Source organism: Aquila chrysaetos, chromosome 2 (assembly GCF_900496995.4).
Source record: "Aquila chrysaetos chrysaetos chromosome 2, bAquChr1.4, whole genome shotgun sequence".
Taxonomy (NCBI): domain Eukaryota; kingdom Metazoa; phylum Chordata; class Aves; order Accipitriformes; family Accipitridae; genus Aquila; species Aquila chrysaetos.
The window spans coordinates 66,791,188-66,816,601 of NC_044005.1; the positions used below are offsets into that span (position 1 = coordinate 66,791,188).

At 38.3% G+C, this 25,414-nt stretch overlaps 1 protein-coding gene across 2 annotated transcripts in view; it reads left to right on the top strand.

The window, feature by feature from the left end:
• The window catches only part of MMS22L (MMS22 like, DNA repair protein), a 97,711-nt gene that overhangs the window by 38,524 nt on the left and 33,773 nt on the right, over nucleotides 1–25,414 (top strand). The gene's annotated exons all lie outside the window — the stretch shown is intronic.

Here is a 25,414-nt window from a genome sequence, read left to right on the forward strand (position 1 = left end):
GAAAAAAAGATGAAGCACGAAACTAAGTTTAGTTGATTTATTATTTATTATTTCAGTTCAACTGAATGTATTTACTGGAATAAATTGGAGACTTCAAAAATACTTTGACATTTTCTCCATTAGCTAATACACAGCATTTGTTGTGTTGTTTTTAAAGATGAAATACGGAGAAATTTGAGATTGGTGAAAAAGTTGCCTATTTCATAACTCAGCTTTATTTCAAAGCTTTCCAGAACTGGGGGTTATGTGATCCTCTTGAAACACAGAGAGGCGGGCATAGAAGTTCATTACAGACTTCTCAGGTCATCACAGACAAAGTACAGGACAGTATTTGTACCTTTTCTTACAAAAAGGTCTGCTGAAATATTTGAATTACCAACACGCTCAAATACTAATTGGTGTGTGAAAGATTATTAGAGCCTTGTTTTTAACAGTTCTTCATTTCAGCTTCTGTATTTATACATTTGGTTACTGTTACCTGCCTATTTATCCCATCTACGGAGAACCTTAATTCCTTAACGCTTATAAAACACTTTGATCTGGAGGCTGTATGGAACAGGAAAATGTTACTGGTTCTCTCTCCCACTTTGACAGACTCACTGAAAATAGTCCTCTGTTGCCATACAAGTAAAACAACACTAAAACCACTTACTTGGTTCAGAAGATTTGGATGACTTTGTGCCAGCCAGTTGTTAAACTAGTATTGGCTTAACCAGACTGATTAGGCCTGGTCTGCCTGCAAACTTGGAAAGGGATGAAATGGTTCAATGCTATCCTCTCTCCTGTTTTTAAAATCCAGGCAGACATAAGATAGTAGGCCATTCATAAATGTAATTTTTCTGTACATTGCACTCTAATAATTTTATAACTGTATGACAGGGAATTTACAGGTAGGAAGGAAGTGAGATCACTGATTAAAGAGAGAAGCGGCTCCCTTTAGGCTGTTAGGAAATAATAACTTCATGTGCCACTTTCTGCAAACCCCAGATGATGGCTCACAGGAGCATTCTTTATTGCTGATTAAGTAGCATTATGAAAATACTGACTTGGTTACGTTAACTAAATGCCTCAGTATTTAAAGCTTAAAATGTCAAATAGTTTTAGCAGTCCCCTTTAACATATCTTGTTGGATTGCTAGAATTGCATTCCAGGTTTCCCAGTTGCTTTTATTTGAGGATACTGTAAAAATGGCAATCTTTCATTTGCAGAGTGAGGTGTAGCCAAAAGCTGCTCTTTAATTATAGCTATTCATGCTGCTATGGTTAAGGGTCTGTCAGCATTTCCACTATAAACCTTTATTTTCAAGGGTTTGGAACATAGCAGTGAAAACTTGCTCTGGGCTAAAACTTGGCATACAAGGTTTTGAAAGTGCGCTTGTTTTCTTCCTTTCTTTTTTCTTAAAAGGCATCTGAAAAGAGACCCCCACCTTCACCATTTTTACACTACTGTGTTTTAAAATAACCCTTTCCAGGTTTTTCTTGTATTTTTCTTGTCTGCTAGAAAAGTACTGGTAGCTTTTGATTGTTGTATTTACCTATGCTTAGGCTGTTTTAAGTAAGCTTCTTTTTTTAAACCAAGTTGTTTGGGTTTTTTAAATTGTTATCATTATGATTATTTTGGTGTCCATATATTTAAATAGAACTGTGACTTGGCAGGAGAACTCATTTTTATTAGTTTTTGATAATGTGGTGAGTGGATAATTGGAAACAAGATGCTACTTGCTGGCACTACCAAGTATTTGATCTTCATAGTGAGATTCAGTATGAAGTGTAAGATTGTATTTTAATACAGTCCCCTTTTTAAAAACAAATGTAAAATAAACAGTAAACAATGAAGAAACTCCCCAAAATAAAAATACAAAGTGCTTCCTTCCTATGTTTACTTTGAGCATTCAGCTTCTAGCTCAGACATAAGTTCTTCCTTTATTTTTTGTTTCTGTTTATAAGTTTTAGAATCATGATTTTTTGTTTTTCTTTAATGAAAGGTAAATGCGGGATGCTTGCCCATGTGTGTTTTCATTTGTTCCAAATCTCTAGTACTACCCATCATCCGAGTGCCTTGTGACACAAAAAGGAACTGTAGGTTAATAAAAATACAGGCATTTAATGGATTTGACAGAACTTGCTGTAAAAATGGACACAACATCAGAAATCTGCTGAGTGCCTGCAAACAGTAGGTTCCAGCATTGCAATATGTTATTCTTAAAAGAAGTGCTTGAAACCTGTTAAAATGTCTCTTACTGTAATCAAGTATTGCTCTGACATGAGCTTTCTCTCGTTATCGTCATCCTGGCATTTGGGTTTTGTAGTGTATTAGCACTGAGTTACAGGATTATAAAATGAAAGTACATGCCCAGGTGTAAAATCACTGCTGTACTCCTAGTTTCAGGGAGACTTGCTACTGAGTCCCATAGGAGAAATAAGAATTACCACAAACCTAATAACATAATAAATGGTAATTTTGTTTTGAAAACAATTCTTGTGTATTTATGCCCATTTGTACTGTTCTGCCAGTGTTGAAGGACATGAAAAGTTATTGAAAATTTCAGTGTGTAAATTTCATAAGCTCTACAGGAATACTAATCAGGTAAACCTGTCTCTAATTAAAAGTTACATTAATAATTGAGCCATGGATAACAGCAGAACTGGATGTTTCTATCTGTTAGAGTGTGTCTAGCCTTGAGGTTGTGAGAGAAATCACGATAGGAATGGATTATCCAGTATATCTTTGCTATGGAAATGTATAGTCATTTGTAATTTTTTTTGCGTTACTTGCCATCAAAACAGCCTGTGGGAAGCTTTCTGAGACCAACAGAAGCCTCTCTCCCCCTCTCTGTTACCATGTAAGTCAGCAGATAAGCTCAGGAGGAGAATAGAAAGGTCCTTCCCCCTCCCTCCTTCTTTTCTTCCCCCTCAGGGGTTTTAGTGTTAGTCTTTGTAAAATGCATTTTCTGATGTTGAACTTCTGAAAACTGTATCCAGAAGAGTTTGGAAGAGCATGAGTCCTCTCTTACCCATCCCATCCTGTGAGTATATTTAGAGCTACCAGCTGTGATGTACTGATAAGCACAGAGGGCAACTCTGTGACTAAACCACTGAACTGAGAGTCAGAAGATCTTAGTTTGGCTCTAAGATCTCCCAGGCTTAATGAATGACCATTAGAAAGACATTAGAAGTTGCTATGAACTTTGTTTACTTGTGTGGAAAAAGGAAATAAGTCTTTCTTTTTTGACTTCACAACATAGATCTTATGCTTGGGGAGCAAGCATGCCTTGCTGTGCTAACTTGACCTATGGTTTAAAGTATTCTTAGGTTTTTTTAAAGTTCAGTTATTCCGTTAATAAAACTGAGGTTTGAATGAACGTAAAGAAAATCTAGTTTCTAAATGCTTTACAACATGCTAAGCAAGCACTGCTTTAGAATATAGCAGCATTTTGAGAGGTTTGCTGTGTCTAAATCCTTAAAAGTAATGTTACCGTCTTTTGTGGGAATACTGGATGTGCTCTTAGCTACAATTGTTGCCTTAAGGTATGGCTCTGGTAATTAAAACTGAATTTCTTTTCTCTTCCTCCTAATTTGTGGGATTTGAGTTGGTTTGGTTTTTTTTTCAGGAATTTTTTTTTTGGCTTTACACCTTTGTCCCTTGTATTCTGATCTTCAAAGATGACTAGCTAAAACTGACATGTTTTGATTGTGTGTCCTCTGCTCTGAGAGTATTACTATACAAAGGAATGAAATGAGCTACAGTGTGCACTGGAGCAGTGTACCTAATACTTTGGTTATAGAAAGTTTCTGTGTATGTCTAGCATTGGTTCAGGTTTGCAAGAATATTCACTTCCACTTCTCACCGTCCATTTTCTTGAATCAGTAGGTGGCCATGTGCAAGCTGAATAATTGCTTAAAATCAATTTCATATTGGTGTTTAAGGTGTAATAGAGAGCATCTCCCTTAGAAGGAGGGCAACAAAGCTGGTGATGGGGCGGGAAGGCATGTCCTGTGAGGAGCAGCTGAGGACTCTGGGCTTGTCTAGTTTGGAGAAAAGGAGGCTGAGGGGTGACCTCGTTGCTCTCTACACCTTCCTGAGGAGGGGATGTGGAGAGGGAGGTGCTGAGTTCTTTTCCCTGGTATCCAGTGATAGGATGCGTGGGAATGGTTCAAAGCTGCACCAGGGGAGGTTTAGACTGGACATTAGGAAGCATTTCTTTACCGAGAGGGTGGTCAAACACTGGAACAGGCTTCCTAAAGAGGTAGTCAATGCCACAAGCTTGTCTGTTTAAGAGGCATTTGGACAACGCTCTTAATAATTTGCTTTAGCTTTTGGTCAGCCCTGAACTGCTCAGGCAGTTGGACTAGATGATCACTGTATGTCCCTTCCAACTGAAAAATTCTATTTTAGAATCACTTTAAGAACAAACTGAAACAACAAAAGCTGTCAAAGGACGTTCTGATTGTTGATGCCCAAACAAAGCCAGTCTTGGTAGACATCTGAAGCTAAAGAAACTGGAGTCTGGTACTTGGACTTCAATCATGAAGATACACAGCTCTGTCCCCTGTGCTACGGATGGAAGTACTTTTCTGTGTTTCATCCATTGTATCCGTTTTATCTACCAAAAATTAATGCACATAAGCTTTCTGTGGCCTACCTGACAGCAGTACAAGACTTACTGTTGTGAAAGAGTAAATCCACCAAAAAAAGAGAGTAAAATCATAGCCAGGTGTACTGAGAACCTGCTGCTTAGGACCCTGCAGTTGTTCAGAGAAATATGTGCTCCCTGAAGGACATAAAGTACAGATTTGTTTTCTGATGGAAGTAGCTCACTTTTGAAACTATTTTCCCCAAATTAACTTTCCTCTCAGTTTTCCTTCTTTTATTCTTCACACGAGGTGTGAGAATGGCTTTTCATACGGAGTATTTTTTTGTTGTGGATGTTAGACAAAGAAATATTTTCGCCAATAAAACCATTATATGCAAGTAGCCTTCTAATCTCTTAATTTTGATTGTTTCTTCATTACCTTACAAGATATATATTTCTTCTCTCTTTAGGATATCTCTTGTCAGATTTAAGGCTTATTTAAAATGAACAGAAAGCTGAAGCAATTTTCTTTATTCCATTTCAGTCTCCTAAGGCCTATTTCCCCCTGGTGAGCTCATAGCAACAGGGGGGTTTAAGGGAATTCAGCTTTCTGCAAATTAATGTCTCACATCATGAAAATTCAGGACTTTTTTTTTTTTCCTATATCTTGAAAAAGTAATACAGTGAGTGCGAGTATTATTTCTTGCCAGCGGGTGGAAGATGAATGATTTTGTCACAGTTTTACTGCTTGATGAGCAGTGTCCTGAGGGTCAGGCTTAAGTCTGTGTCACTATGCTGCTCATTACTCTTGAGCTAAATAAGGGCTGATTGGATCTAAATTGCCTAGCACACGGGCCGCAGATGAGCTCAGTGAGTAGGGGATGACCTGCTATTCAGACTGGGAGTAACCCCGGTGTGCAAATGCTGCATTAGAACACCGTGGGAGAATGAGAGGCTACCGACCGCTGCCAGCAAAAGAAATCGAAATGTAAAAACTCTTTGATGCTGCAATGTTAGAATTTGAAATGTAGGAAGTGACAGGTTGATGGTACTTATCAGCTTTGGCTGGATTAGAGAACAGTGTCATCTTGCTTATATAATGACAGAAGAATGAAGCTAGCTCCCAAGTACTTTGCGGTGCAGAGCTGCTGCTGTCAGAGTCAATGCTGCCTCCTATTGACAGTCTGTGCAGAAGGGTGGAGAAAGTGGATGGATAGACATCTTGGGATGAGGTTCTCGGGTTCTCTAGTGTACCAGAGTGCACTCTGTGCCTCTGCCCATCTGTTCCCGTAAGTTTCTGGTCTCTTCTCTTAGCAGAGAATTGCAAACCTGATTGACAAAATAGCAAGTGTACATTTTTGGGACAAGAGCAAGCCACCGTTGTCTTCAGGAACGGTTAGACGAGTCATCTACATGCACTGAACTATACATGTGTGTCTCTGCTTCACACAGATTATTTGCCTTTGTACTCTTTTCTCCATTGCTAGCCCCTGTGAAAGGGGGTCATCTCTGGAGAGGAGAATTAATTTGTGCCTGCATGTTTTAAGGAGGAGAAAAAAATCTGAATGAACTCAAAGGAGAGTTCCGTTATGCTAACTGAACACACGAATATGCTTATCTTAATGGTGGAGAATGAGAAGCAAGCAAAGCACCTGCCAGGTGCTGAACACAACACAGATTGTAGTGGTTTGTGCAGTTCTGAAAGATTCAGTTCAGTCGTTCAGTAGAACAAGCTTTTGGGTTTTGTTCCCCCCACCTCCATCACTGGTGCTTTGGAAACTGAGTAATAGCTACAATGATGATAAATAGCCACTTGCTTAATTTTTTCCAAATTTGTTTCAGATTCTGTTACTGACCGCTGTAACCTACCAGGCTCAGCTTCTCTTACTACTAACTTACGGGACTACCTCATCAGCAAGAGCAATTTGGTGCTCTCATGAAACCAGTGACTAAATGAAGAGAAGGGATGAATCTAAATACATTCTGTGTTTTCTGTTTACTGTTTTTCTGTTCTCTGGGTATATACTATTTGATTCTTCTTCCCCTGGGATGCTTTTGCTCATGATGAAATTTCTTCTGGGACATAAAGCAACTTCCAGTTTACTTGTTTCTGGGTATTCATAACAAAAAAGGAAAAGAAAAGAAAACAGCAGCCTTACAAGTACAAACATTTCTGTGAAATGGTGTAAGTCTATGGGAATGAGAGAGAATATTTTCATAAAGAACGTAATTAGTGTGAGGCTTCAGTGTTACTTGTATTATCTTAGTATTATCAGTGTTTAATGGTATCGCTTCTGATCACTGAAAATGAGGAACTGTTTAGCACAACTAGTTGTAGTAGATGAAAATGAGTTACAGAGTTTGTCTGAGTTTGTGTGTGGACAAAAATTACAGGGTATTTCTCTGTGTTCAAATGGAAAGCAGAACCAGAATTTAAAATTACTTTGATATTTTGGGGAAAAAAAAAAAAAAAAAAGATCATCAGCAAGAGGAAATAGCGAAGGGCAAGTACTGAAATTAGGAAGAAGAAATGCTAATACAACATATGGAATGCTTGGCATGGCAGCCATACTGTGAAAGTATGGGGAAATAGTATGTACCATGAGGTGAGAGAAACAAAAGGGATCTCCACACCTGGGGTTGGTTAAAGTGAGGTAGCTACCATAGCTGTTACCCCGTCTGTCTGTCCTGCACTTGCTTGTAGACTTTGCTGCCCACGCAGCACAGGTGGCTGCAAGGTCCAGTATTGTCCCTGCACTAGCACAGTTTCTGCCTGGTGTAGGGAGGAAAACTAAAATTGTTTGTCAATGGTAGTTCAAATGGATTCCATTGTATCTTAAAAAGGGAGTGGAGCATGGGTGTGGTATTTATGTTTTCACCTCTGTTTACATGGATATTTATTTACATGAATTTGTAAGACCATAGTGGCTGTAAGAAAATTTGAAATTTGATTGAAATCTGTCTATTGGCTAACTTTTAACAGTGACTTTCTCTCATGCACGCAACCTGTACGATATTAGGAAGCAGGACTTAATGTGACTCTGCTTAAGAAAAAATAAATAAATGTAAATATCACTGTGGGGTGTGTTAATAAAACTTGTGCAGCTGAGAGGAGCTGCGTATTCTGTCTTTAGCTGTAGTTCTGTATGCAGTTCTGGACATGTCAGTTTATAAAACATCTATGAATGAATAGAAAATTGGAGAGAGTCACAGAAGTGAATTATGAGAGTAGGAAGTTTGTAGAAGTTTGAAAGAACCAATTTTAGCTAGGAAACGTTGAGGGGAGACATGCTGAAAGTTATCCAGTATATAAGAGGATGTTGCAAAGAAGACGAGTTGTTGTTGTTCTCCATGCTGGTGAAGAAGGAATTGGCTTAATTTGGGGCAGAAGTTCAGTGTGGTTATTTAGAGTAGGCTGCAAATGTGTACACTCTGGCAGACTGCAAGAGAGAGTTGTGGAATCAAATATAATTTTTTTTTTTTTTTAACTTTTTAGACAATACATTAGACAAAACATTTGCCAGCGGGTAGTATTTGTAAGCTTACCAGACTGCTGAGATGAACTCCCTAAATGACTCTCGAGATGGTACCCAGCCCTTCACTTATGTTTCTGTGATTTGATATTAAGGAGCGCTCAATGCAGCTGGTGATTGATTAGTAAGGATGCTTCCTAAACAGTATTCTGTGCTTTTCCTTACAAAACAAAAACTCAGTGAAATTGGAAGGTAAAGAAATTGTGCCTGAAACTGTAGTCTGCCATAAAATTTAACTTTGGAAATATGTCGTTCATTTTGATTTGTAGTATCTGCACTCTTTTTAATTTCCCCTTTCTATTGGGGGGGGGGGGGGGGAGTTGAACTTGTTTAGTGCTTCTATGTCCTACTAGTTCTCAGAATTTCTGGAGCGGGAGCGGGAGGGTGGCTCGTACTGTGTGCGCAGCACAGCGGCTCTGCTGAAGAGGGTGCTGGGTTTTCGGTGGTTTTGTGTTCAAGTCGAAATCTGTCTAGAAAACTACTTTGAAAATGCTTTTTTAGACATTTTCTAAAGAAAGCTAATTGATACAGGGCACGTACCGGTGTGTTGTCATGTTTTGTTTGGCTTGGAGCAAGTCCAAGTGCTGTTAATTGCCAATGCCTAAATGCTCCAGCTTTCTTTCCAGTGGTATTAAACCAGGGACGGTGTGAAATGAGCCTGAAATAGTAGGCCACTCTATCCTTCCTAAAACCAAAATGGGAGGAGTAGAGCATACTCTGCAACGCGTGCATCCTCTCATGTTGTTGTGGGGGTCCCTTCCTGACATTGTTACTGGGAGGAGCAAGTAGAGAAAGGTAAAAGCAGTTTGTGGTTTACTTAGTTCTCTGATAGGCTGAACATACTGTCTATTCTCTCTTCTTTTTCACAACCAGAAGGCCCTGTTTATCTCTAATGGGGTTAATTAAAGCCTCAGGGCAATGCTGAGACCCTGCCAATGGCTGGAAGGTACAGACATCATCAAGGCTACAGCCCCTCACTGTAGGGAACAGAGAGGTAACCCTGGGCTCCTCGCAGGCTCTGATAATACAGCTGTGCTAATTCTTTCTGAAAATACATGAGTGAACTTTTTTTTTTTTTTTTTTTTCGGTCAAATAGTTCTGTTCATTTACTAATTTCTGGCTGTTATCAAAGAGGGGTATGAAGTCTCTGGTTTAATGTGTGTGCTTGCAAATCCATGTCAAGAAACAGAAACCTTCTGGTTCGCTCTATGGTAATGCAGGGACTGCACCGGCAGCCACGGCAGCCATTATGCACGCAGCAGGAGCGTTCGCTGCAGCCGGGGATGCGTGTCATCTTTTATTGAGGGGCAGGAGAAGGGAGGAACAGGCGAGTACATATGTGCTTGCCAGGACAATGGGGTTTTCTTTTACTGCTTCTTTGCAGTCTTGTTTCCCTTACAAAAAGTCAACCATGAGAATAAAAGCAAATATTTTCATTGGCATTCTTTGTTTTCCTGGACGGGAATATATTGGTTCACTATTGGCGATGTGCATTTGAAAATACTTCAGTAAGTGTTCCAGGTATCTGCCTAAAATATTTTAAAGCTGCTAAAGACTTGCTCCCAGGGAATTCGTCCAATTCACACCACACTTGTATATTCAGGGGTATTCTACAAGGGCTTGATTTGGGGAGGAAATCTGCTGCGTGTGTACTTGTTCGGTGTGTTACATTTACGGGGAGTTTTGTATTAGGTGCAAGGATGACATCAGAAAGTAAAGCACTGTGATCATCTCTTAAATAATAATTAACTACAGCACAACCATGATTATCCAAATGTCGTAAGGAGAGTGAATATATTCAGGCAACCAAGGGATTTTACAATGTAATTATTAGACATTGGGGAGATGTGACCCTATTTAGGGTAACAGGGAGCTATGGTTAATTGATGTTAGGATAATCAAACTTTTACTGTTTTATTATTCTGGGACCCTAGGCTTTGCAAGAAAATGTGTGCATGTGCTTAGAAAAAAAGAAACCCCAAACGTATAAAAATGTAAGCCTAAAAGTGAATCTTGAGGTTATGCTTGTATTACCTTGCTGTACTGAATTACTGCTATGATTATAAGTGTTGAGAAATCATTTATATTGTCTGTAAATCATCCCCATTTTACATCACGGTGAAAATTCAATACATCTTGATTCTGAGTATTTTGTAAAGGTATCTATTTTCCTAAGACATCAAAAATGACTAGTTTTTTCCAAGTCAAACTAAAAAATTGAAGATATTTTTTCCTGCAGCCAAGAATTTTTTTGTTGTTTTCTTTCTCAAAAGAAAACCTTTGATATGTGTACAGTCTGAGCATTATGACAGAAAATACAGTTGATGCAGTCCCCCTTGAGCTTCATTGTCTTCTCCAAGTTTAGAACGTGAGGACATAAAGCAGAATTTTATTTCATTAGAGTTCATTATGAAAGGGTTTCCACTGCACTGCTGTGATACTGAACCTCTGGAATTTCTAATAACTCAACCTGCTCTCTGGAAGATTTGAAGATTAAGTATAGCATTGCTACTGTCTCTTACTGAAAGTTTTTTCTCTTGCTCTTTTCCTTCTCCCCCCCCCCCCCCCCCCCCCCCCCCGAAACAGAGTAATTTCTGAAAACTCTTCAGCAATCCTATCTCCATGTAAATTAATACTGTAAATTGTGCTGCTAGTGAGGGTGGAGGGAGTAGTAAGAGTGGGTGGGGGGAGAGAAGAATTAAAATCATTCCAATAAATGGTTTAATTTATGCCTCAGCAGTTAAGCATGCTCCTGGTTAACAGAAATACCCTTCAGCTACACAGGATTTGGGAGGGTTGGAGGGCACTCATTTGCACATAAATAGCCATTAACTGATAAATTCCCAGAGGTCTCCTGTTGCATGCTAGTGGTTCTGACCTACTTAGCTAGCTTAAATTTGTTTTACAGAATTATTATAATTCCATCCTTGGTACTTAAACTTTGTGATTAATGCATGCCTCACAATACAATTAAAGTATAATTACACAGTTTTACAGTTTGCTATCATGGTGTTATTATTATTACAAAGAGCTGGATTTTGCAAATATTAGAAGAATTAGGGTTCTGATACCCATCACTTTGCTGTTATTAAGTGATTATGTTAAATGGGACCCCTTTATGTCTGAAGAATGAAGTGGAGAGAGGGGAATCATTAACTAACACATCAGATGGTTTCTAAGTGATTGAGGAAGAGATGTGTGGCTGGGTTTTTTACACATCTGTAGATGATAGGTGCAAATACCTTTTGTTCATCTTTGCCAGCTGCCTATGACATGCTCTAGCACATCTGTACTTTAGTGCTTAAAAAAAGTTTCATACTAAACATCTCATCTCTGTAATCTGTTAAAAAATCATTTGCATGTGTTAAACATCTGATTTTATTATACTTCATTGAAGCTTTTTACTACAGGGACAGGGTTTTTTTGTACTCTTATTAAAAACATTAATGGCCAGATACAGAGGTCCAATAGATCTGTGTACTGTGGGTTAGGATGTGCATGCAAAGATGATACAGATCTTTCTCTTGTGCTCTGTAAACTCAGAGGAGTTCTCTGTGAGAGATCCTCTGTCTTTTCAGTTTGTGTGCACAAATGTATTGTATATTTATACTGGCTGCAAATAGCAGTAAGTTATAAACACTTCTATTTTTACCTTAATTGTAAGGGTTACCTGGCCTCCCCTATTTTTCTGGCGAAACTTAGTTCTGTGGCTACTGTTCATTCTTCAGAGTGATCCAAGAATCACTAACATTGCTTGTACATGACCCAAAAATCCCTGCTGTACTGCATAATTCTTCTTGCATCCTTTTTTGCCAGTGCAACTACACCAGAAAACTTTAGATCTTTACATCAACAATTAATACAATTAGCAAATCAAAGGACTGAAAAATATTTTTTTAATAGTGTTTCCTTATTCTAATGTAAGTTACAAATCTAATTTTACTTTCTTTATCTGTGAATATGTGTTATATTGCAGACTTCACTTGTGGGAAATGGAGCAGTTGACGTGTTTTCTGTTCTTCTAAAGCTCTTAAGGTTATACTATAATATTTTTTTATCTGTAATTGCACAGTGAAAACTCCATATGGTGTACGGAAATTGAATGTTGCACCCTCAAGTCTTATTTGATCCAGTGTCTTGGATTTCATTTTTGCTTAGTTTAAAAAGACCTGTTGCTTTTGTGCTTTTCTGGGTTTTTTTAAGTTGTGCTATTAGTTTCTTTAAGAATGAAAATATTTCTTCTTTTTAATTCCAGAGAACACAAAGAGTAAAAGGCAAATAGAAATCTCTTTCTTAGAATGACTCCTTTCACATCTGTAATTTTTGTCTGTATTCATGCTACTACAATGATATAATCTCTGCTTTCGCTATTATCATTTGCTGTCATTGAGCTCAGAAAACATTGGTCATTATTACTGATGCATGAAAGCATGTGAGCAGGTAGCCAGTAATTATGCTTGGAAGAATTTACTGTATTTCAGGGCTTCCTACTTGAATATTCGTGAATTGGTTTTACTTCCAGTCTTTAAAAAAAATACTGCATTGAAGTGCTTTAAATCATTTTCATGTGGCACAGCAAAAATGCAAAGGCCCATTACCAGAAAGAAATGGTCAGCAATAAGAGCTGTTTTGCAAAGTTGGCTTGCAACAACCAGCACGCTATGTGGGGAAAACAGTTATCCTGTAATAATAAGACTAATGAATTCAGAAATCCATTGATTGAACTGGCTCTGGGTAGATTATGTGCAGGCTTGCTTCAAGGAGAGGAATTTATGAAATGTTTGCCGCATCCAGCAAGCACTGCTGCTATAATACAGCTGCCTCCTCAGTGCTTTGCTTTGATCCTGTGGAATGAAAGGACAGGAGGATCAGCTCAGGTCTAAATGAGATTACAGCTGGTTCGGCAGCTTATCTGGTCTAATGCCAACTAGTGTGGCTTTGCACGTCCTAAGGGGTTTACAACAGAAACTGTTTATTGAGTATCATCGGTTTACTCAACACAAGCAGGCTAATCCTTCCCAGCCTCAGCATGTTGTAGGATTGTGCGTGAGCCAAACCAAAAGCTGGTGTAGCCAGGGCCTCCAGAGCCCTTTGTCTCGCTTCATATTGATTTTTTTACCTGTGTTAAAGACAGTAAAAAATAAAACCAATAACCAGCCCTATTGTGAACAAAAGGTTAATCTGACCTAAAAATCTTACAAAAGCATCTTTTAACCCTAGAAGGGATGGTAGCCTTTCTCTGACTTTTCACTCAAGGGATTTTCTAGTTTAAGGTTTTGAAGAGCAAAATAGGAAAAACAGCTTAAATATTTAACTCTGTGTGCCTTGCAAGGTCTCTGAATTCTTTCAGCAGCTGCATAGAAAACTTTAAGCGGTTATTTCTGACATGATTAACAGTGTGCCATCTATCTGTGGTAGGTGATGCTGTGTAGCAAGGACATGACATGCTGAATGTAGGCAGAGTAGTAGGAGCTGGTAGGTGTCCCAAGGCTCATCCTGGTTTTTCATTGTAGTGGTTTTTATGTAAAAACATCAGAAAGTGCTTTTATCAGCTCCTTTCTCAGAAAAAAAAAAAAAAAAAAAATAATTAAAAAAAAATTATGAAGTAGGCAAGTGCATCTTAAGGAATTCTAAAAAGTGCCAAACAGGCCCATAGAAGCAGAATGTTTTAAAAAATTATGTCCTGCAAGTTTTTAAAAAACATCCCTTTCTGTTTTGATATGAAATACAATGGAATATTAGATATAATAATATTTTATTGAGCATGTTTCCTGTCAGAAGTGAGTCTTTTTTGAAAGACATTGCATGTGTGTCAGATTATTATAAATCAAATGTTTTTTATAGTATAAAGAATAGATTAAACTCCAGGAAGCCTTGCAGAGTAGTAGCAATACATTTGCACTGAAAAGAAACACAGTAAGTTATTGTATCTGCATTGTTGGAGTTATGTAGGAATTTATTAGATACCTGTATTTGTATACTGTGCATATTATTGGGAGTAATGGAATCAGTTCTGCTGTGATGCAGGGAAGAGAATTTGGTGACATACTTACTTATCTGTCTTCGACTGCATGTGGCAGACAAACTAGGAACTGTTCTGAAGACTGTCGAATACTATCTAAAAGAAAGGACAGCAGTAACTTGAGGAATTATGAATGGCTATTTTCTGTTTATTTCACCTAATTGGAATGAATGTGTATTTTAAGCTATATATAAGCAAAGAGGTTACCATGGATACCATGGAGGCATTATGAGTGTTGTGTGGGGAAACTGCTAAAAATTATATTTAAGATAAATGCAAACTTTACTAATACTTAAGCCTAATGGACAAGATGTGTACAAGTTTAAAATGTAGTATTTATCCAATCACTTGTATTTTATCAAATCTGGTCTTAAAGCAATAGGTTGCTCTCATGTAGTATTACACTTTTAGCACATTTGGAGATAAAAGCTGTTGTTGGTGATTGCTTAAAGTCTTTGTTCAATCATCTGAACAGTGCAAATCAAAGCATTTTGTCAGACTGTGAGAAGTTTGCTTGGATAATGCTTCCCACACACGCAGGTCACCAACTAAATTATGTTTTACAGCATAGCTGGTGCTGGAAGTTAAATGGATGCCCAGTGGTAGAACTCGTAAAACATTTTCCTGTTAACACAACCAGGCAGAATTGACATTGTTGATGGTAGCTTTGATCTAATAAACTATCAGTTCTAACAGTGATTTTTACTGTGTTTCAGAAGGGATGATGATAAAAGTTTAGCAAGCCTACCGTTCTTCCTGGATGACAGAAAATTAGCTCTACTGTCTCTATTACCAAATGTTGGGAACAATTTTAGTAGGGGATGTTTTGTCCCCAAAGTAATCTCCTTCACTAAAAAGATGTATTACGCAAACAGCATCCTTTAACACAACAGATACTCCATAAAGAACAGAATTGATTTTTCAGGAAGGAAATAAAATACTTTGTTTTGGAATTTGGAAACAAGTTAGTTCATTATCTTGAGTACAAGTTTGCCTGCCTTCCAAAATTTGTTTTTCTCTCTTGGAGAGAAAGATTTTCCTAAACAACTTACAGTATATGACTCCCAGCAGGTTGCTAGAGAGTATCCATATGCATATAGGTTTTTGATTTTCTGCAAAGGCAGCTAGAGGAGCTGGAGCAGAGAGTTTCATTTTAAAAAAGAAAAACTTTATTTGAACTACAGTTCCTGTCTGTTACAGTCTTGTTTTAAATTAAGAGAAACGCAGATAACTTGAAATATTTTTTTAGGCTTCCTACCTGAAAAATAAGAATGGCATGATAATAAGAAAGTGTTAACACATGTAATGGTAAGACAGGTGTGTTACTGGAAATTCAGAATGTTTGAAGAGATAACTGTGGGTAGTAGTACTTCTAGTTTGTTTGTTTTCAGTATTGGGAATTTATATTCTGATACTGTTCCTTTACCTCCCCTCAGGACTTTGTGTAGTTATCCTCAGAGTCCATTTCACATCTCCTGATCAGATCAGGAAATTGCAACTGAGATGACACCAACTCAACATTTGAATTTCTGCAGCCGCAACAGCTATTTTACCGGTTTCTCTCTGTCTTCTTCATACTTGAGTCTGGGTGAGAACATGCTCAATGAGAGAAGCTGCGTTTCTAAAGCTGTGCTAGGTAAAGGAAAACATTTGAGAGATGTGGTGAAGTTGATCTCAGTGAATTTGTTTCAAGTAATTTGCCAAACTTTGGGTTTTTTCATAGTGTGGCTAAGAAGAATTTTAATGATCTTTACCTGACCATAAATTGACCATCACATCTCTCAAATTGTAAGCTTTTCCAAAGGGATCTGTGCGGATTTGATCTGTTTGAATAAAACACCATGAGCTTAAACAGAGATCCACTTTAGTACAGTATGTGGGTGTCTGTTCCCCAGTGTGGGGCATCCATCAGCACTGGGAGTCCGTTAACTACTGGACTCTGAATTGTAAGAAATCGTCTGTTTAAGGTCAACCTGTTAAGCTTTTTTTTTTTTTAAGGTATCTTTACTGTGTGAAAAATTACTTTTTAAAAAAGTGTAAACAATAGCTTACAGAAGATATGAACCTATCCCATCATTATAATTCTCTGTCAACTGGTGTTATCCTGATCTCAGAGTCCCATGGAAGAGATAAGGTAGGATTTTGGAAATGACTGTACTTTAAAAATGGGCTTCAGTAACTGGCCTTTCAAAACCAGTTGGTTGGCATTCCAGTCACACTGCATATTTATCATTTCTCATGGAGTTTTTTTGTGAACAAAAGAAAGTAAGGAATTAGTAAAAAAGGCTTAGCTTACAACAAATTTTCTGAATTTTTACATCAGAGTCTGGGCTATTGTATAGCTATAGACAGCTACACTTCATTGCCCTCCTGGTGCTCTAGAAGAATGTGTTTCAAGTAAATTATGTTGTGTAAGTAAGCAGCATATTGGGTTCCCAATACAAGAAAAACATTGAAATACTGATTTAAGTCCAGCAGAGGACCACCAACATGATTAGGGGTCTGGAGTAAATGCCCTATGAGGGGAGACAGAGAAAACTGAATTTGTTCACCTTAGGAAAAGAAGGCTTGGATGGGAGGTGGCAGGGGGAAGGTATTTTATTGTTTTGTACAATAATCTAATGGGGGGGGGTTATAGATAAGATAGAATCAGACCCTTCACAGAGGTGTATAGTAGTAGAAAGCAATGGACTGGAGATTGTGATGAAGGAAGTTTTTATTAGATACAAGGATAAAATTTTCCCAGGGTAGTCAAACATTGGAACAAGTTTCTAAGTCAGGTTGTAAAATTTCCCTCCTTAGGGTTATTCAAGACTGGCATTGCTTTGAGCGGTTGGACTAGATGACCTCTAGAGGTCCCTTCCAGTTTAGATTTTAGAAATCCTATTTAACACGCAGTTTCTAGAAGATTACAAATTTTAGAAGTTTTGCTCGAACAGAAGAGTTCTCTGGAAGATACCCATTTGCAATCTGCAGTTTGTCTATGTATTAGTAACATGACTGAAATAAGAAGCACTCGTTTTTTTCACCTCAGCATTTCTACTTTATTTCAGTTTCCCAGATAAACTGGCATTCTGATTCTCACTATAAATTATATTCATGTATGATTCATTTTACAATGATGCGGAAGGTTTCCATATACCTTCATCAGGGATTTGGGCCAGCAATGTGCCCTTGCCGCAAAGCAGGCTGATGGTATCCTGTGCTGGAGTAGGCAGACCATTGCCAGCAGGTGAAAGGGAGGTCATCCTTTCCCTCTGCTTATTACTGGTGAGGCCACCCCGGGAGTACTGTGTCCAATTTTGCACTGCCCAATACAAGAAAGACATGGGCATACTGGAGAGAGTCCAGTGAAGGGCTACAAAGATGAAGGGACTGGAGCATCTCTCCTGTGAGGAAAGCCTGAGAGAGCTGGGACTGTTCAGCCTGGAGAAGAGGAGGCTCAGGGGGATCTTATCAATGTATATAAATACCTGTAGGGAGGGTGCAAAGAGGACGGAGCCAGGCTCTTTTCAGTGCGCCCGGTGACGGGACCAGAGGCAATGGGCACAGACTGAAACACCAGAGGTTCCCTCTGAACATCAGGAAACACTCTTTTCTCTGTGAGGGTGACCAAGCACTGGCACAGGTTGCCCAGAGAGGTGGCAGAGTCTCCATCCTTGGAGATACTGAAAAGCCATCTGGACATGGTCCTGGGCAATTGGCTCTATGTGTCCCTGCCTGAGCAGTGGGGTTGGACCTGGTGATCTCCAGAGGTCCCTTCCAACCTCAACCATTCTGTGATTCTCTTGACTTCGCAGTAAGAATGGAGAATGTGGGTTTTGTACTCAACAGTATGTATTCAAGGCAGGACTGTTGCATGTAATACCAGGATATTCTTTGATGTGTGGCATCTTTTTAGAACTTTGCAAGCAAAGAGCTCACTCAGAAGGCCTTGATGGGGTTGAGTGGATCTTTCTTTTGAACATTTTGAAGGTCTTTAGCAGGAAGCAAATGGTGCTGCCAGGTTATTTGCTGTGACCCTCGAGTCTCTGGTTGTAACTCCATCCTGCTCTGATGGCAAGGAGGAAGAGCTGTCACGGAAGGTTGTTAAAAATGATCTTGTGTACCAGCAGTGATTTGCTGTTTCCAGCTAAATACATAACAGCTAATACTGTCTGTTCCCTATATGACAGATACTAGCATTTATGTTCCTAATAAGCTATCAACTTGAATAAAGGTTGTCTGGAGTGATCTAGACTTCCTGTTCTTTCAAATATAGAATAGTTTGGAAACCAAATTCAGTCTCATATTTTAAAAAAAAACCAAAAAATGAAATTATGCCCCTATAATTTAAGCCTACAGAACTGTAATTACGATTTCTCAGTAGTTCCTAAGAAATCTTTTATATAACAGATGACCTCTGTTTAAAACAAACAAATAAAACCCTCAAAACCAAAGAGTGAAGTGTCTCGTGGTTAGGACTGATCAGAGAGCCTCCAGTGACACCTGCAAGCCTCTGCATGTGCTCCCCCACCCCCGCAATGCTGGATGAGTGTGTTTTGTGTTTTTCTTTTAAACTCTCATCATGTGAGGTGACGTGCCTGCAGACCCTGCCCTCGTGAATGAATGTCTGCCTTTGGTAAAGAACATAATTCAATCATGTGATGAATGTACTTTGAATCCTACACCGGGGAAGACTTAGCATTTATGGGTCAGGTTATGTGGCTCACAGCTCACTAGGAGCTCTGAAAGGACCTTTGCAAAACACTGCAGTAGAGGCTGAGGCAGGTTTACTGTTCTGAAGTTTTGCATGTAATACAAGAGTTTATTGGGGAATTTTGTCTTTGATCAAAACTAATTGTAATGTCAGTTTGTTACAAAGATTGCTATTCAAAATAAGGCTTTTAAGAATTGGAATGGACCTATTTTAAGTTCTGTGAAATGGCAATGATTTAGAAATACTAAGTTTGGTTTAGGTGGGTTTTTTGTATGTATGTGAAGTAAAAAGGGAAATACAACAGCTTAGGATAGCACCAATTTCAGTGCAGCCCGTCCATTTTTTTCCTTTATTTTTTCTCTATTTGTTCTTTGAGAGGATTAAAAAAATCTGAATCTGACCTATGCTGAAAGTCTGCTTAGGCAAACTAAATGTCTTTTTAACTGTTTGATTTTTCTGTGTTGTTTCTTGAAAGAACTGAGCACCGACTTACCTGTGCAAAGCAACATGACTCCCAGTGCCTTGAACAGTGCAGAGCCTAGCATAGAGTGCTTGGCTGAGATCTGCGAACACCTGAGCCCTGCTGCTGAAATGAGTACCTGGACTGACTCTCCTGGGACTTCAGATTTTGGGACAGCAGAGGGTCACTTTGTGTGTTCCAGTGTATACTTTGCATTAAAGACACAAAGAAAACTGTGATGTTAGCGTATGCCTGTGTAGTACAGGGGAGAAGCTAACTTGGCTGAATACCAGTGAAGGTAATGAAGGAAAATTGCAGTTGGGCTCAAATTAGCTGTCTGTTTTTCCAAAGAGTATTCCACAAGCTGAAATGTGAACCAGTTGCACTGAATTCAAGCAGGTTGTGTTGTCTTTGCTGCTCTTGCAACCTTATCTTAGTTAAATGTGGTTAGGAAAAGACAACAGCGCTCTGGCACAAATTTGCTAGGGTGGCTGAAGCGGAGGTAATGTTCCCTCCTAGCAGAACTAGCCAAAGCAGGCTAGAGCTTTGTTGCTTGCATTTAAATTATAGTCATAACAACTTGTCTTTTCAGTGATGTAGTTAAACCCTTTGAGAAGGGTTAGGAGAAAGTGCTAACTAATATGCTGCAGCTTTCAATGTTTGGCTTTTCTGTACCTTTGTGTTTTAGGGTTTGTGTGTCTGTTCTTGTTAATATCTTTACTTTGAGTGTAGGAAAGATGTTGGGGATTCCTTGTTCTCCCTGTATATTTTAAAAGTATTACTGAGCATACACAACATGCTGTCACAGTGAACACAGGGTTGTCTATTACTGTGCTTAGCTATAGAGAGGATTATATTAAACTCAGTAACCTTGCTGAAGCCCCTTTGTACTTTGCTGCTATATTGATAATCTTCACATGATTCAACTGCAGCTGAAAACCTTTTATTCACAGCATTAACACTTTCCATCCCAGTGAAGATTAGAAACTTTGATATCAGGATGTGAGCTCTTTGATGTGCAGATAGGGTTTTTTTGGTTTTGGGTTTTTTTTTTTTTTTATTAGTGTGGTCCTGTAGATGTTGCCTTGGATATTTCTTCTCCTGGGCATATACAGGGAATGCTCATCAAGACTAACCATTCAAAAATGGGTAAAACAATTTAGTGATGAATGAATTAGTGGTTAACTAAGGGACTGTTACACTGTTTGCTTGCTTACAAAATGGTGAATACTTTAGGAAAATATTTGTGTTCTGAAAGAAATCCATGATAACATTTTAGAGTAATTAAGAAAAACATTTTGTAGTGTTCCACATCTAAAAATAAAGAAACATTATTACCTACAAATCAGTAGATTGAAGGAGTAATATAAGATATGTTGACGTTTTGTATCTGTGATGAATGCAGACCTATTAATGAATGACTTGCCTCTAAAATTTAAAGTTAAATGCATGGAAAATCATTGGAACTTAATGCCCCATCTTCAATATTGCACATTGTGGAATCACTATTTTGGTGACACTTGCTTTGCCTCTCTTTAAAGTAAAGGGAATCCAGCCAGTAAAAAAGAATTTCAAGCTTGATTTCCTTTTCTTTATCCATGATTTTATTTTATGCTAGTACTCTTCCAAATACTTGCTGTTTCTTGTAACTTAATAAGTATTTCGGGTAGACTGCTGGCCCATTTCTCCATATATTTAAGACCTTCATCAAGCAACTTGTGGAAAATTCTTGCAAGTGTTTATATGACAGCTTCACTTGCATCTCACGATTATGGCATCTCTTTGGCCTGGATCATTGCAAGTCTCACTGCATCCACAGTCGTCTGGCAGAGTCAGAAGGACAGGACAGGGTGATCATAACATGTTCCAGGTCTCTCTTCTGCCATATAGTGCATGGGGGAAAGGTCATTGCAGGAAGAATGTGATGAAAGAAGTGGTATAACAGAGGAGGGAGAGCTGGCTGTGCTTGGAGGTCACTTCATTTGTGGGTTTTTTTCTTTCTAAGTTAAACTTTTCAGCAGTTGCTGTCTGTCCACTTTCCTTTTTGAAGGATTTCCACATTTCTTCCTGCAACTCCATGAGTTTTAAAATAGCCTTCTTTTTATCCTCTTGTCTCTGCCAAGTCTGTTGGTGGTATCCTGAGAATTTTTACTGCTCTCCAGTGAAGGGCGGGAATGTTCAGGCTACTACTGCTTTGGCCTTTGTGCAACTTTTGCCTTCCAGTAGAAAAAAAAGTAAAGGGGTATATGTGAATTACACCTAGATTTTGAGTCGTCTCTGTCACTCCTATGCGCTACTTCCTTCTACAAGTCCAGAAGGTGAACTCCCAAAGAATGAATATATTTAAAGTGTCAAGGGATGGCCGTGTTCAGAGATGCTGCAGCTTGACAAACTAACATCTCTTAACTTTGAATGCTTGGTTTGCAACTTTGGATTAGGTCATGGTTGCTTTTGCCAATTTTAGTGATTCATTGGTTGGGAAAATGGATAGAGCAATGAGAAGTAACTTTGCTGATTATATATCCTAACATAACATATTATTGTTTCCGTATTGCTGTGGAAAAGACAACTATCTTAAAACCTGAGACTTTCAGTTCACTTTTTTCTGTGCTACATGCTGTTTGTAGTGTTACATTGAAATCTAAAGAATGTAGTGAATAGCATAGATCTACCAAATTCCTCTGTATTAGTGTCAGAAAAAGAGCCACATTTATTAGATTGTATTTCTCTAATGAAGTAGCTGCCAAGCTATGTATTACAGCATCTGTTGTTTAAAAAAAAATAATTTAGGAACATTGGCTTAAAATTTGAATAGTGTATGTTTTCCATTTCTGCTTGGTATGGGCTCGGTTGCAATGGTTATGTTTTGGGGTTTTTTTTGTTTTTTTAATATAACCTTAAATTTGGAAAGCTTTATAAAAAGAGTGCTGGTTTTGATTTACTTTTTATTTTATGTCAAAATGTAATGTAATCAAATGCTTTTAATTGTGCAGTTGATAAACTTATTTGTAGGAGATACATAAAACAAACAAAAAAACCCCAAACAGAAATAGTCAAAAAATGTAATTGCTTGTGAGGATATTAAAAAATCATAAGAGCTAGATTCCCTAGCTGTTGATAATGTAATAATTTAATTACTGATAACTTGCATCATCTATACTAATGCACTCTCAGGTAACGTGAGAAAATATTGCTGCTGCTGTACTTGCGTTATAACATTTAAAAAGATCTGTCACATTTTCCTCACTCTTTCCTATGTTTTAGTGAATATCCCAAGTAATGTCTGAGAAATGAAACTTGGCTTTAGTTTTCAAATCACTAAAAGGAAAAAAGTAGTTGTTTAAAGTGGTTAACTGTTCTTAAAATATTTGTATCTTCAAAGACCTTTATGTAATTTCCTGAATAGGTTTAGTAATGAGTAAGGATCATTTAGTTTAAGGTATTTTCTGTTGATATTATTTAACTTGGGAAGGTGACCCTGAGCTAAATTGCAATGTGTGATTTGAATGCCCATGGGCTGCCCTTCATTGGTTTGATTGGGGGAGATTATCTGGATTTCTAATATACTTTAATTACTCTGTTTATATAAATTGTCACATTAGAAGCCTCTTAACTGTTGAGTCTGTTCTGTCAATGATCCACTAACAATAGGAATATACTAGGCTCTTCCACTGAGATTTGAAGATTTATACCATCAATGAAAGAATTGGAATGGCTCTGTTTAAACCTACTGTATCTTCAATAGGAAAGCATGTGTGATCTGCTTCTACTCAGGCAGCGATTGATGTGTGGTGAATTGAAAGGATCTGTAGCCTTTTTTATTTTGTTAATAGGCATTTTTTCAATTAAGGGAACATAATGCAAAATATGTTTTAGAATGTTTAGGGGCGATGCTTTCCTGATGGGTGTGTGGGAAAAACAGAAAACAGTCCCATTAGGATTTTTGGGTGGAGGAAGGTGAAGTATCTTTTAGCAATGATTAGGTAAGGTTTTAGAGAGAAGCTGTCAAAACTGAAATGCTGCCCTGATGTCTGTGTGTGTCTCTTGCAGCCTAAGCTAGATGCCCTGGTATTTTTATTTCTCTCTCTCTCTCTCTATATATATATATCTACACACACACATATATAAACAAGCCTTTCAAATTATGGTCTGAAGCACCTCAGTCCTAGAGTGTTACAGTGATTTAGGCCTCTTTTGACCTTTTACTCCTGAGCACTAGGGCACCTGCCTGCCTGACAGCTCTGTCCAGGTGAGCTAGGAGGATACCAGAGCTTGGAAGACTCCTGCCTTGAAATGGCGTGGGGGTCTTCCAAGATACTACGGTCTGATGGCCTACAGTAACAGGTCCAGCTGAGCAGCAACTTGTTTGGCACATACAGCATGCGTGTCTTGTACAACAAACCACTCTTGCCTCCTTTGTCTACCGCTAGCCTACAGAAAATGTGGAGGATTGAATCCCGTGTGTGTCTGGTGGGCCCAGAGACGTCTGATTCAGTGTCATGAAGAACAGAAATCTGTGTGCTTGGAACCACTCGTAAGGTCCCACTGCTGAAGATGCGTACTTAAATATGTTTGGGGTTGTTTGGTTTTGTTTTGTTGTTTGTTTGTTTTTTAAAATAACAGACAACAGTCTGAATGATTAAATATATGTTACCTAGTGGTTAGGACATAATATGGGGAGGGAAGAATGTCATGGGCTCCATTCCTTGTTCTGGGATTTCGCGTTTTTATCCAGTGACTGACTTAATGTAAAATTCGCAATCGAGCAGAGCCTGATCCCAACAGTCTATCAAAACTGGACCCAGGTGCCTTCCACCCTGAGGCTGTGACTCATTGGTTGTTACATTAAAAAAAACGTGTATTCTAGGTTTTAAAATGAAGGTAGCTACTGCTGGACCTTGTGCAGCCTGCTTTGTTTGGTGTGGGTTAGTCGTTATCAGATTTCTGGGCCCCAGTGGAAGGAGATTGTGGGTTAGATACTCAGCTCAAGAGGCTCTTGTGTAGCTGAATTGCAGGCACCTAGGGTCAAAAGAGGGTGATCTAAGTGAGCAGTTTGGGAATTATGATCCAGGAGTCTGAGATCTGTTTGTGCCCCGCTTTTTAACCATTACATCCTTTTATCCCTTTGGATCTCATCCAACATCTAAGACCTGTCACTTTGTGTGTGCTTCATATTGTTGTGCCTGATCAAGGCATGTTGTAATACTGGCATGTATGATGTTGTGCAAGTCTGTGCTATAAAAAACTTAAGCACAAATGGATGCATTAAAGCATTTGATAAAAATACTGGACGTTAGAGTTCTGAAAAGCATCTCTCTTCCCTTCTTAGCCTTCCCTACCTCATCACACCAATCAGTGATCATCATACACATACATAACCAGGCATATTATTTGGACATCCTTTTTGCAATAAACATTTAAATATGCAGTTTAGTGTGGATTATTGAAGCAAATTAAACTGAAGGGAGAACACTGAAACATGATTTGATAAATACTGATCTGATGGGGGCATGTTAATATTTGATAGTATTGTATCATGATTTTTCCAGTTCTATTTGTACAGTCAGCAGTACAGCTCTGTGGTGGTGGTGATGCTATCATTAGGGCTTACACAGTGCTGACGCTTTCATTATAAACTGTGGGATTTTTTTCAAATGTTTCCTTTAATGTTTGGGAAAATTTATTTTTGGCCTTAAGTTTGTCAAGTTGCTTATCTTTCTGAAGCCTATTTTTTAATTCCATAAAGGTGGGTGAAAATTCTGTGCTTTTTTGAGTTTTTTAATTATCAGAGAGTGAAAAGGCTGTTGCTCAAATATGAAGAAAGTTTATAAATACTTTGTATGTATGTTGCAGATATGGAAACAACTGAAGTTGAGAGATTCTGATTTGAGGTGGGATTGCTTCTTCTGTCCGGTTCCCACTGTAGTCACACCAGTGTCAATATACTGGGTGCTATATAAAGGGATATAAAAAAGAAATTGTATCTTAAAGAGCTTAGAAACAGATTTAAAAGAGGACTTGGATGTTTGAATCACACTTGGGTAGAATTTAGTCACCTTCTTTCATGCATGTTTCACTGAAACAGCCTGAATGTGGAAGTGTCTTGAAAGTATGTACGTGACTGTTT